The 12,648-nt window shown below is 39.0% G+C and overlaps 1 protein-coding gene across 3 annotated transcripts in view; it reads right to left on the minus strand.

Annotated features, from left to right (window-relative positions):
- grid2 (glutamate receptor, ionotropic, delta 2) overlaps nt 1-12,648 on the minus strand; it is a 532,677-nt gene that overhangs the window by 388,617 nt on the left and 131,412 nt on the right. The gene's annotated exons all lie outside the window — the stretch shown is intronic.

A 12,648-nucleotide genomic window follows, 5' to 3' on the forward strand; every position in this document is an offset into this window, starting at 1 on the left:
CTCATCTGCTTGTTTCTTTTTTCCTTACAGACTCAGGCCACTGTGGGTTTTCCTTCCTCTTAAGCTTAGTCGCTTAATAGATTTATCCAGTGTTTCATCAGCAATGAATACACACAATATCTGTCACGCATCCCTGTGGCACATCTCTCCACCTTGTGAATAGCATGCACACATGAAGTTGACAGAAATAATAGGATTCTGAAAGACAAAGATGAGTTTCCAAAAAAAGTCAATGGGGTTTATGAGCGGTCCAAAAGCGTTGTGAATCCGTAGTCCTGGACACAACGAGAGTTTGTGTATGTGTGTGTTAGTGGGCTTACATTTGTGTTTGTAAGTTTCTGTCTGCATATCTTTTCTTTTAAAGTGATGTCATGTGGCCGAGATCCCATACTCAGGGCTGCAGAGGCTGTTGCCATGGTTTTAGCTTCTGAAGGCTGTTGTTTCACACAGGGGGAGGGAAATGCACGCTGTATAGAGTGACTCATCCTAAAAACCGCCACGTTTTTAGTAAAGCCACACAGTATTGTAGTGTGCATGTGCCTGTATGTAGTTATGAATCATATGTGCCAATTTTTTAAAAAGTTTGACTGTCAATGTGCGTGAGCATGTGTGTGTGTATGTATGAGTGTGTTGTCTGTGAATCACTGTGTTTCTATGTGCTCCCATGTGTGTCTGTGTTTCTGTCAGCCCACCATTTAGACAGCTCAGATAAAAGAAGATCAGAAAGCACAAAATACAAGAAGACAGAAATGACAGCAGGGAAACAAGTGGGGGTGAATAAACAGGGGAACAAATGAACAACAGATGAAGGAGCAAGAAATCAAGGGAGATAGAGAAAGAGGAGGGACAGAGGTAAGGAAAAAGAAAAAGGTAAAACACAAATGGTGGAGAAAAACAGACAGAAAAGGAAGCAAAAGCACTGAAGGCACAGAAATAAAAAAAAATCCTCTATGAAGATTGAGGCAGAAACAGAAGAAACAAACAAAAGATATGGAAGGAACTGAAGTATTCACTGACCCTGATGGGCACACTAATACACAGACACTGGCTTGGGAAAAAAACAGACTAACTCACAGAAAAATAGCTGCCAAAACTGCTAACCTACAGGGCATTATCTGGTACAGAGGCCACCCTGGAACTCACAGAGCGAGTGTTGGAAACATTAGCCATGCAAAAGACAGAGCGGGCTGTTGATATTCAGCCAAGAAAATGCCATTGGTATTGAACTGACCTGTACTGTCCAAGCCCCCACAAGCTGGCTCTGTGACTCAAAGGCGAACTTTGCCAACCAGGTTTCTTGGCTTTGGAGCCATAAAGTCAAGGGATGTATTAATATTTCTACCAATGTGTAAACACATTAATTGAAAAAAATACACGAAATATAATATTTATAATAAGTCCTCAACAAGCCAGTTAAAGGGCATCCGGCATTTCAGACAAGGAACAAACATTTCTCAGTAGTTGGAGGAGTAAAATCATTTTAGAAAACATGCACGTGACATTTTACTTCAAAGTGAAACCTTGCAATCTTGTAATTCTAAAGATGATAACCACTGTGGTGTGTTACTGCAGAGAGCAAAATGACAGATTTGCCCCAGACTGAGCATGATGGGGCTGAACTCATGAAAGCCTGCCAGAGAGGTACGAACACGGAGATGCGTTTGGTATAGTCTGTTCCAACCTTTTGCCAAACAAGAGCCCCTGTGGGAAGGAGTTATCATGCAACCTCTGCCAAGATGAGGCCAACATGTGCCAGCCTAGCATAGGGCAAGTGCAGTACTGCAGAGAGAGGGGAAAGCTGTATCTCCACATGGCATAAACAGCTTAACCTCTGCCAGGAAGGTGCTACTCAGTGCCAAGCTAACACAAGGTAAGGGCTTGCAAGAGGGGTAAAAATCTCTCTGCATGTGTGATATGTCACAGCTTTTCATACTGCTAACATAAATTCAAATTAAAATAAATGCTGTCATGTTACCAGTGTACAAACTCAAATATTATAATGATATTAAATATATAATTTAATCCACAGTCAAGTCAGATGAAGTTGTGATGCAAAATAAACAAAACGCAAGACTTCCACAGCGTTGTAACTACAGTATGGTATCACAATTTAACAGAGACACTAAGCTGGACCAAAAGAAGGTTCCCTCTGAGATTTGGCCTTTCTGTTGGGATAAAGTGCCAACTGCATGAAGAGTATTTATCATTACAATAGCACAAAGACAAGCTGTTCCTGGGAACACTATAACTGCCACAAAATAAAGAAAATATACACAAAATAATAGAAACTTGTAAGAACTTCATTCAGCTGGTCTTTCGCCTACAGTGTTTACTCAGCAGCCACTTTATTAGTCACAACTTGTAATCACAAGTATTACTGAACGGTCAGAACTGCCTTGATTCTTTATGCCAAAGATTCAAGAAGGTTTGGGAAACATTTGTCAAAGATTTTGGTCCTAATTGACACGATAGCATTACACAGTTGCCCCGTATTTGCCCCAAAGGTGTTCTATAGATCTGATAACTGTGGAGGCTATTTCAGTACAGTGAACTCGTCGTCATGTTCACAAAAACAGTTTGAGCTGATTTGAGTTTAATTACATGATGTGTTGTGCCGCTAGAAGCAGCTGTCAGGAGAAGAGTACAATGTGGTCATAATGGGATGGACATGGGCAGCAACAGTAACGAGGTAGGCTTTGGCATTTAAACAATGCTAAATTGCTATTATGGAAGCCAAAGTGTGCCAAAAAAACATCCCCCACATCCCCAACAGCCAGAACCGTTAATACAAGGCAGGATGGATCCATGCTATTATGCTGTTTATGCCAAATTCTGCCATCCAAATGTATCCAAATATAAGAAACAGTCCATGTCACAACAGAAACTGAGACTCATCAGACCAGGCAACATTTTTTTTAATTTTTGCTTGTCTGTTGTCCAATTTTGGTAAGCTTGTGCAAATTGTACCCGTATTTTCCTGTGCTGTCATGAGCGCTGCCCGCTGTGGTCTTCTGCTGTTGTAGTCCATCTGCTTCAAGGTTTGACATGTTGTGCATTCAGATATCCCCTTGTCATTCTGGTGAGCAATCTGAATTTCAGCATGCCATCTTGGCCATGTCTTCATGCCTAAATGACTTATATATTTGTATTAGCAACCAGTTAAACAGGTTCACTTAATAAAATGACCAGTGTGGGTATTGTGTCTTTATAAGAAATAAAATGCAAAACTACAGAAAACAACCACAAGTCCATAAAAATTTCAAATTCATGAGCCAGTGGATTCATTCATTTTTGAACATCAGGTGTCAGCTGGACACCACTGTGTACACCTGTAAAAACTGCTAGAGCACATTATGATCCAGTACTTAAACCACTTGTTGAGGTGGTCTGGGACACATATGACTACATGTATCCGGATGATCTTCCCAGAAAAGTGTAACAAGATAATATATAATCTCTGCAGAATGTGGCTCTTATTTTGCAGTCGCTCAAAAGTGACTGTCTTGCTCATCTCAACAGTATAGGCAGGTTATATTTATCATTTTGTTTTCTTTGGTAGTTCTGGGTAAACAAATGTGACGCTTCACGCAGTTTCTCAATTATGTTTCTCAATTTACAGTTAAAACTGCATGAAGTGGCCTTCGAGAGGTCTGGAAATGACGTAGATAATGCTGTCTGAACACAAGTCTTATTATTATTATTATGATTATTAATCGGTTGTGTGTTAATTTTGAAATTTACCTCATGAGTCATAAACTATTTCAACAACAAGCATGTTCCTGTTATGTCCCTAACCTTTTAGCAACCCCTGGAAATATAGCTAGTACTGGTGTGTGCTACTTGAATATTCTCAGTATTTTTCTAAATGCTATGCAGATTTATGTGTGTTTGTATGTGTTTGTGCTTATTTTGTGTTTTTGTTTTGCTTTGTTTTCCTCGGTTTTAGTGCAATGAGCTCTCCAGTACATTTTTGTGTATGCGGGGCAAAGCTGGCATGAGGTAAAAACAAAGATAGTGAAAAAGGATTGTCAGCCACAAGACACATGGACATAGAAATCACAATGAACTGGGAAGAGAGATAACAGCCCTGTGAGGAAAAATGACAAGCCAGCTGACTTGTGACTACAACCTGCCAATGAATAGGAGCACCGCGGGGGCAAACGGACTGACCCATCTGTATGAGATGGAAGGAGGTGAAATTGGGGTAGAGAAAGCGGAGGGGAGTGCGAACACATCCTGAATCAATGCCAGTCAGCTAATATACACTGCAGATAGGAGAGACCAGGTGGTAGGGAAAGGTCAGACAGCTCCACACAGTGTATAGCTGAGACCACTCAGTGTTTTCCTCTAACAGTCTGGCATGCTCAGTGTTTCTCTTTACCAGCCCAACACTAACAGAGGAATGTCATCCTATTTATGAAACAGGTGCACCAGTGTGGAGGAACAGATTGCCTGTGGTCTGAGTTGCAATGTGAGTGTAATCAGTAAATTGTTGTTCTTTTCTTAGTGCATATGCATTTAATGGAGGATTTAAAAAGAAAAAGCATGATTGATGAAGATATGATATGGTGGTTGATTACACACTTTGCTGGAATTGAAATTAACTCATTCTGTCTGACTTCACCACATAAAAATATCAAAGGTGGGTATATTGGATTAGAATACTGATTTCACAAAGAAGGGAAAAGTGCTTGTACACAGCCAGACTAAAAGCATCAAAGTGCAAAACAAAAATGCTATGTGAAATTTATTATTGAATACGTGCATGAGCACATGCACACATTCTTATATATTGTAATGCCATGTTAACAGACTCCTATCCTTTCTTTCTTTTCCGTTTTTCACAGATGGAGCATTTGGATCTTCAGCCTCACAACATTTTGAATCATTGCGCGATTTACTACATTGATAAAAAGTGAAAAGTTCAAGTGGCTGAAAAAATGAGCTGCTGCTTTGGAAATAATAAAAGAGCACAGTAGAAAAAAAGAAACATCAGCCTAAAGATGAGAGTAAATGCCTTTCTAACATAGAAATGTGACTATTATAGATACAGCAGATTTAGTATCGACTCTGTACTTAATCGAAAACATGGTGTTCAGTTTTTGTCTCCGTGCTGTGTTTATCCTGATTTCTGTGAAGTGTGACTGCAAGGTGCTATCCGGCGCATTACACTCTCTCATTATCCTTCCATTCACAGAAACACACAAAGTTGTGCTCCTTCTAATGAGATGCACACGCGATCATTGCAAGTTATCTAACATGCATTCACTCCTTTATGTAGCAAGCAAGCTCTGCTCTGTGTATTTGGTAAAAGACTCAAAAGCACCAGCCACATAGTGACATTAAAAATGTTATCTAAATGGATTCTAAACATACGACAAATATGGAAACACAGTAGTTCTGTATATACTGAATACTGAATCCTTGCGTATACTGTTAAGACCACGACTGATATCAGGGAGAGACAAGTGTAGAAAATGTATTTTCCACAAGACTGAGAAAAACAAACTAAAATGCATGCTGGTTAGAAATCCTTTCACTGATATTGATTTCTACTCACGTACCATTATAAGGTAGTTTCACTGATATTGATTTGTGAATTAGCTAATAGGTTGAATAAGAAATACGAAATATTTTAGGGGGAGATGGGGGGGGAGGGAGTGAGGCAGTAAAGCTATCACACATCTATCAGTCTGCAGGTGCTGACACTTTTAAATGTGAATATGGGCTTGTGTGCCTTCAAGTGCTGATCTGCATAAGATACAGTCATAATAGGTCTGTCTGTGTGTATGAGTGGATGCAGGCATTTGCTTGTTTGCAAACGTGTTCTCTTGTCTGCCAAGCTTTTCTCCTTTATCACTGTCCATTTATCTGTTTGCCCACTTGTCTATCTAGCTGTTTGTATGCGCATCTAATCATGGAGCTTTGACAAAACTGACCAATCCAGATCATTGACATGACATCTAAGCATCCTGCTGGAACTGAATACTTCATTTAGTTCCTTAAAGTTGACTTAGTCTTTTCACAGTTACATGTTGTGTGCTGAAAACATATACAGGAAGCAGAGAGAGTAGCTGAAGAAAATAGTTTTATTAGCAGTTTGGTCTAAAAGAAGCTTGCACAAAACTAAAGACGAACAAAGCACACAGATGCAGGCAACAATGCACACGTGACATCTTGTTCCCTAACCCTAACCCTAACAGTGAATTCTGCTTATTATCAAGACAGATCATGTTAACTTTGTACTGTGGGCAGCATAGCATAGAATGATAAACACCTAAGTACCAAACATCTATGTCCTTTTTATTCTTGGCATGGTTTTTCCTTGACCCTACTGTCCCCACTTTGGTGCCATTATCCATTTCTGTCTCAGCACTTATCATATCTACATAATGGATTTCTGCTTATACTTTTGTAAATCTGTGACTACGATTTTAAAAGGGTAACAACTATATAACAGCTCTTGATCCCTTATAATCAACTTTAAAGCTACACTTGTTTTGAGTTTGAGGGAAATTATTGGACAGAACTCTTTTTTTTTCTATTTTTGTTCCAGACACATCAGTGTCCAAATGCATCTACACTATTCTGGGTGTACTCTGTCTCTTGCTTTTTACAACCTTTTTCTCCATTATCTATTTGTGCATTACATCTCCTTTGTAATCATCCACTGTTTCCTCTCCCCTCCTCTGTCTAAAATTGGATTTTCTGACATAATCAGCAACATAAATTTCAACTTACTGTTTCCAATAAGCTGACAGTATAACACAAGAAATAGCTAATAGCCTGTGTTATTTGCGCTTTTTCTTGGTCACATTCTGATTCTACTGTCTTGCATTATCCTTTGGCGATATCTATCAAATACTGATTAAGATGAGGACAAACTAGGCTCCTTTAGACTGAATGACAGACATTTAGTTCCATCTAACATTTTATAGTAAATGTCTTTTTTTAGTTTCTTCCTTTTTAATATCTCAGTAATAGATGTTTCTTTTCTTTTTTTTTTTACCTCTTTGTTTCAACAACGGTTCATCTTCTTAATTTCAAACTTTGGGGATGCTAAGGACTCAAGTAAGTGTAGTGCTGAGTACGAGGTCATTCGAAATGAAAGTGGTCTCATTTTTTGGATCTTCTCCCTGTTGAAAAGCTGCCAACTTGCAGAGGGATGTCACAAAATGATGATGATACCACAGTGCAGGTAAAATTGTAGCCTCATAACCTTAATGAGTGACATCACAGTTGAAGGCACACTCCTCTGGGATGATGTATCCATTTCAAACAACATTGCTTCTAAATAAATCTCCACGGACTGTAATATCTACCTTCTGATGCTAGCATCACTAGTACAGTATGCACAGCTGCAGTGCACCTACACAGCAATATTCACATATGCACTAGTTTTAATTTGACAGCAGGGAGAGACAGTTTATGACTATAAGTATGGCAACACACATCCTGGAAACATGTACTATATGACATGAGTGACATTTGTCATGTCAGTAAAGCATGCTTTGTATCACAGTGATCCATGCTGCTAATGCTGATAGCATGGGTATTTAAAATAGTTTCTCAGCAAAGCTCAGCAGCATCACTGTTAGGCCAGCTACACTGCACTGATTAAAATATCTCAGACGTGAGGAAATATTTAACTTTAAATCTACCCACAAACTGGAATAGTTCAGTTTTGCTTTGGTTTAGAATTTATCGAGTAGGAGATCCTTCTTTTGTAGCAGCCTCCCCTACTCTAATGTAAATCTAGCTTAACCGTTACGCCTTCAGAGTCAAGCTATTTAATCACAGGGGGAAAAGAAGATGTTGGTGACACACAAATCATCCAACGTGCATTACAAGCTGGAGAGTACACAGGCCAAAGTCAACCAAAAGCAAACAAGCTGGCCAAATATAGACAAATTCTAAATCTTAAAGCACTGTCTACTGTCAGTAAATCCCTGTTGTTTCTTTTATTCATTTTTGTAGCCTCCTACAGTGTACAGGCACCTTACATTTAAACATTTCATGCATCCATGGTCACATAAACGCAGGTTGCTACCTAAGGGCTCTTAAACACATAAGCCAACTTCTTCAACGTGAATACATGTAAGTGGTATCTTGGCAACTGGGAACATGGACACAATAATATAGTGGCTTAAGGGTATGGTTTGTGGAGCCTGATATTTTTCAAGTGTCAGAGTTTCTCTCTAAGGCACCTTAAATTGATTCAACCAAGAAGAAAAGAGCACATTCACACGTACAATATGCAAAGATACAGCTGCAATCTGCTAGCTGCTAACAGGCCACTATATTTGGATTACAAGGCAGTTACTTTTGTTAATTTTGTTCAATAATCTCACTAGCTTTTAAATTCATGAGTGTGACTTAAAGATGTCAGTCCCAAGATATGTGTTACAGGATTAAAGGTTAAAGCAAAACAGGTTAGAGCAAACCATGCATACAAACATCTATGAATTGTTGCCTCTGTGATGTAAAGCTGAAAACGCTTGACACACACTACTGCTCTATATTTTTTCATATTATTTTTCTTTCATTTTCTTTTTTTAATTTCGAGATTAAAAGTGTAGTACGGAATCTTTATTTAGCATTGGGGGCATGTGTCAGTAATGTTCCACAAATAAACTACTTGTAGAAGCAGCACAACAAAATTTAACAACTGAACAATCTTTGTAACTGCTCATTATAGACACACATCTTCATGACTGACAGGAATAGGCTGTCATAGGGAAGTTATCTTTTTTAGTTGATCTACAATTTTTCAGCTGCACAAACTGTTCTCGGTGTAACTGACTTCAACACAACTTCGAATGGCCAGAGGAAACTGCAGAGCACTGCTTAGAATACCTAATAAGTCGACAGGGACAGAGTCTGGTGCTCGTTGTGCAGTACTTAACCAGCGGATCTGCAATTGGTCATTGATAGTGTGAAACACCACTCCAAAATGAGACTTCAGATGAAAGAGACACCTGCTGCTTTCATTTGGCTGTAAAGAGAGTCAGCCGGATAAAAATTCATAACTGGAAAAAATGAATACTTTTTCTTTACACAAGAAGAGAGAATGAATGAGTCTGTGTGATTTCATACAAGGTTATAATCACTAAATAAACCAATAAGTGCACTAAACAGTTGACCAGGCTTAAACAAGTGGGCTGCAGATTATGTGAGACTTAAAAATTTTTGGCACCAAGGTGGTAATGCACTTCACTAGACTGGCATTGCCGGATCCGCCGTGCCTCTACTCCCACTGTGGCACACAGTGAGTCTCCATCATGCTAAACCAGTGTGGCTGATGAAATCAACATAGCCCCAGAATAGATTTCAGTTAACCAGTGCAACACTGTGTTATGCAGCATCTGCCACAAAGATGTCTACAGATGCTGGATTTTCACTGTGCATCTGAATTTACTGAACTGTGTTCAGAATCGACAGCTGATTCTCAGTGGCTGCACACACATGTATACTGAAGCAATGGAGCATTTTTTCAGCATCAGTGTAGCTTTCTTATAACACATATAGACACAAAGGCATGCATTATGGACACATGGCCTGGCATTATGTATCTTGGATTAGGGATACAAAATGGGCTAAGTTTGTTTTGAAGCATTGCTCTCTCAGTTTCATGTGTCCCCTGGTGAGATAATCATCTGTAATGGTAATGCTAGGCATTTTGCTCATTATTAAACCTGGATACGATGGAAATAATGCACTGAGAAAAAAACCCCAGAGCATTGTAATTAAGAAAGCCATTTATCAATTTGCACAAACACACAACACCTCCTATTAACAAGGGAACCTTGTGTAACAGCAATAGTGGTATGGATTATTGCTTTCTTTCTTTATTGCCTGCCAGATGACAGACCTGTAAGTTTATCACATTAAAGTGTTATTATTTTTTAAATATGACATTGTTATTTTATCCTTGCATCCCTGTATGTCTGTAAATATTGACTTTAATCTGACTTTAAACAGCCAATACTAAATATTCTTAAGCTTTGTCTCCCATAGGCTTTTTACACACTCTTATAGATATGTAGCAGCGTTTAATCTGAAAATCCAAATGCAGTTCAGCTGTGGTTTTTCCCTCGTATAAGTCAAACCTAATAACTATTATTGGATCTGAGTGACCATGCATTTCCTCTCGTACACACTGGCGTGCATATATGTACACATGCACACCTGCATACACACACCCACACACAGATAACCTGAAGCGCTCTGCAGGACCATTTATCACAGGCTGGCAGAAGACAGTAATGACTGAGTGATGGAAACAGATGAGGAAATGGAATGATGTAAAAACGATTTTAAAAAATAAAAATAAAACAGACACAGCGTTCCCGGGGGATGGTCGAGGACTGCTATTAAGACTTCTAACAATTCTCACACCCAGGTCCTCTTCTCTCATGAGACAATGGGGGAGGGTTGGAGGGAGGCGCGGGGTGACAAAAGAAGATGAAAGAAAGCAAATACAGTAAAAATGAATCATGTCTGCAAAAGAAAGAACAGAGAGAAAAAGTGGGAAATGAAAGCAAGGGAAACTGAGGACAACTTGGATGATGATTAGAAGGGAAAAGAAGGAGGCTGCGTGGTAAGAACAAAGAGAAGAAAAAAAGAGACTGAAAACAAAAACACAGGGACAAGGGGGATAATAGGTAAAACTGTGTGCATGTCATAAGGGACCAAAAACATACAGAAGTGAAAAATAAACAAGGCAAAGAGAAGACTGACACATAGATACTGAGGAGAGAGCAGACTCAGAAGCCCTTGTAATTAATGGGAATACTCAAGAGATATAGAGAGAAATCAAACTGTTGGTGTATCTGTGAGCTCCCCTCTTCACTGACAACTCCCTATACATGAGTGAATCATACATTTGTCCAACTGCTACACTGATTGGTCTTCATTAGAATTCAACATCTGACTTGTTCTGGCTCCCAAGACAAAAAGCAGCAAGGTGAGATAGAGAGAGGCAAGAAGAGACAGAAAAAAGTGACCAACCCAAAAGATTATTAACTGCATATAAAAGATGTAAAGCTAACAAATCTAGCATTAAAAATCAATAGAAAACACAGCAGGCGCATAATTACAGCACCATTATTAACGAGGGAGTCCAAGAAGTAGTGAGACTAAAGCAGGAAATAAAGTAACTTATACTAATATATTTATATTTGAGCGGGAAAAGAAATACCAGCTGTGCAATTTATCCACTATCCCTCCCAAACAATCTTAGCCTTGCCTCTGTAACTACAAACAACATTAAATAAGGAGCTGCCATGAAGGAGGAAAAGAGGAAGACCACAGAGAAGATTCATGGATGTAGGGAAGGAGGACATGCATAAGGTTTGGTGTGACAGAGAAGGCTACAGATAGGGTGAAGGCAGAAGATTAACTGTGGAGACCCCTAAAAGGAGCAGCAAGAAGAAGAAGACGCTTGCTTAGTAAAAAAAAAAAGAAAGATGCAAAAAAAAAAGCTCAGAATGGTGACCCATATTCTTTTAGTTATTCAGTGCAGTAAGCTTGCTTTGAAAACAGCCTTTCAACTTAATCTAATGTGTCAATATAACAACTGCACAGCAACAAACTGGAGCTTCAGACTGGAAAATAAATAAATAAAAAATAAAAAAAACACATACTCTGCTGCAGTTACACAAACATTTGTGCCAACCATACAAAGAACCAGCTTTAAATTATGTTTAAAAACTACACATCAACAGTTCTCATTATTTTTATATTCATCAGACATCCTCAGAATAGCACGTGCCACTTGCCAGGACCTGTATGCATCCAATTTATGGTTATCTAAAGACCTGAGAACCAGGGGCGATTTTAGCCCATTTTTGGGGGTTGGGTAGCGCCGTTGCTGCCAGAGCGATGGTGGCTGAGACGCAGTAAAGCGGAGGTGGAAGTGCCTGTCTTAAAACAGGACATATTAGCTGCATTTAACCTTCAGTTACTCTTTATATAGTTAGGTAGGAGTCAGACCATGTTTCCTTTTAGCTGAAAAACATTATACCAGGTAACCTGGGTGTAAAAAAAACTTGTTTTCCGGTGATGTTTGCTATCCTACAATTCGTCCTACACTGCAGTAAAATCAGCGACATTTGACCGTCCTGTTGCTCCCATTGAAATTTATATAGCCTATTTAAAACCCAAAACTTAAAATATTCCGTAGCCTACTGTTGTTACTACCCTGTTTTAAATCGATACTAACTAGCTAACTGACCAAATGCCCGTTAACCTTATAACTCCTGTTGTGTGTGTGTGTTTGTTGGTTTTGGGGCCACCCTAGGGTGGCTGTGGCTACAATGTAGCTTGCCAGCAAGAGTGTGTGAATGGGTGGATGACTGGATGTGTAAAGCACATGGCCATTTACCTTTTTTTTGTACAGACAGACAGCCAGGTTCATAATGGATATAAGGAAGTTGGGATTTTTTGGGGGTTTTTTTTGTTTTTTTTGTTTTTTAAAAAGGAGCCACATTCAGGTAAAAGTGTAAAATCAAATGATCCGTCAATCAAGAATAATGTTGGATCAGTGTTTCAATATTTATCTTTTATTAGATGTTCATATGGTTTGGTTATTTGCCTTTTGGTTGAAAGTAGACTGAGAGAGGACTTTTTGTTTGTGATCTTAATAGT

The sequence above is a fragment of the Neolamprologus multifasciatus genome, chromosome 12 (genome assembly GCF_963576455.1).
Source record: "Neolamprologus multifasciatus chromosome 12, fNeoMul1.2, whole genome shotgun sequence".
Taxonomy (NCBI): Eukaryota; Metazoa; Chordata; class Actinopteri; order Cichliformes; family Cichlidae; genus Neolamprologus; species Neolamprologus multifasciatus.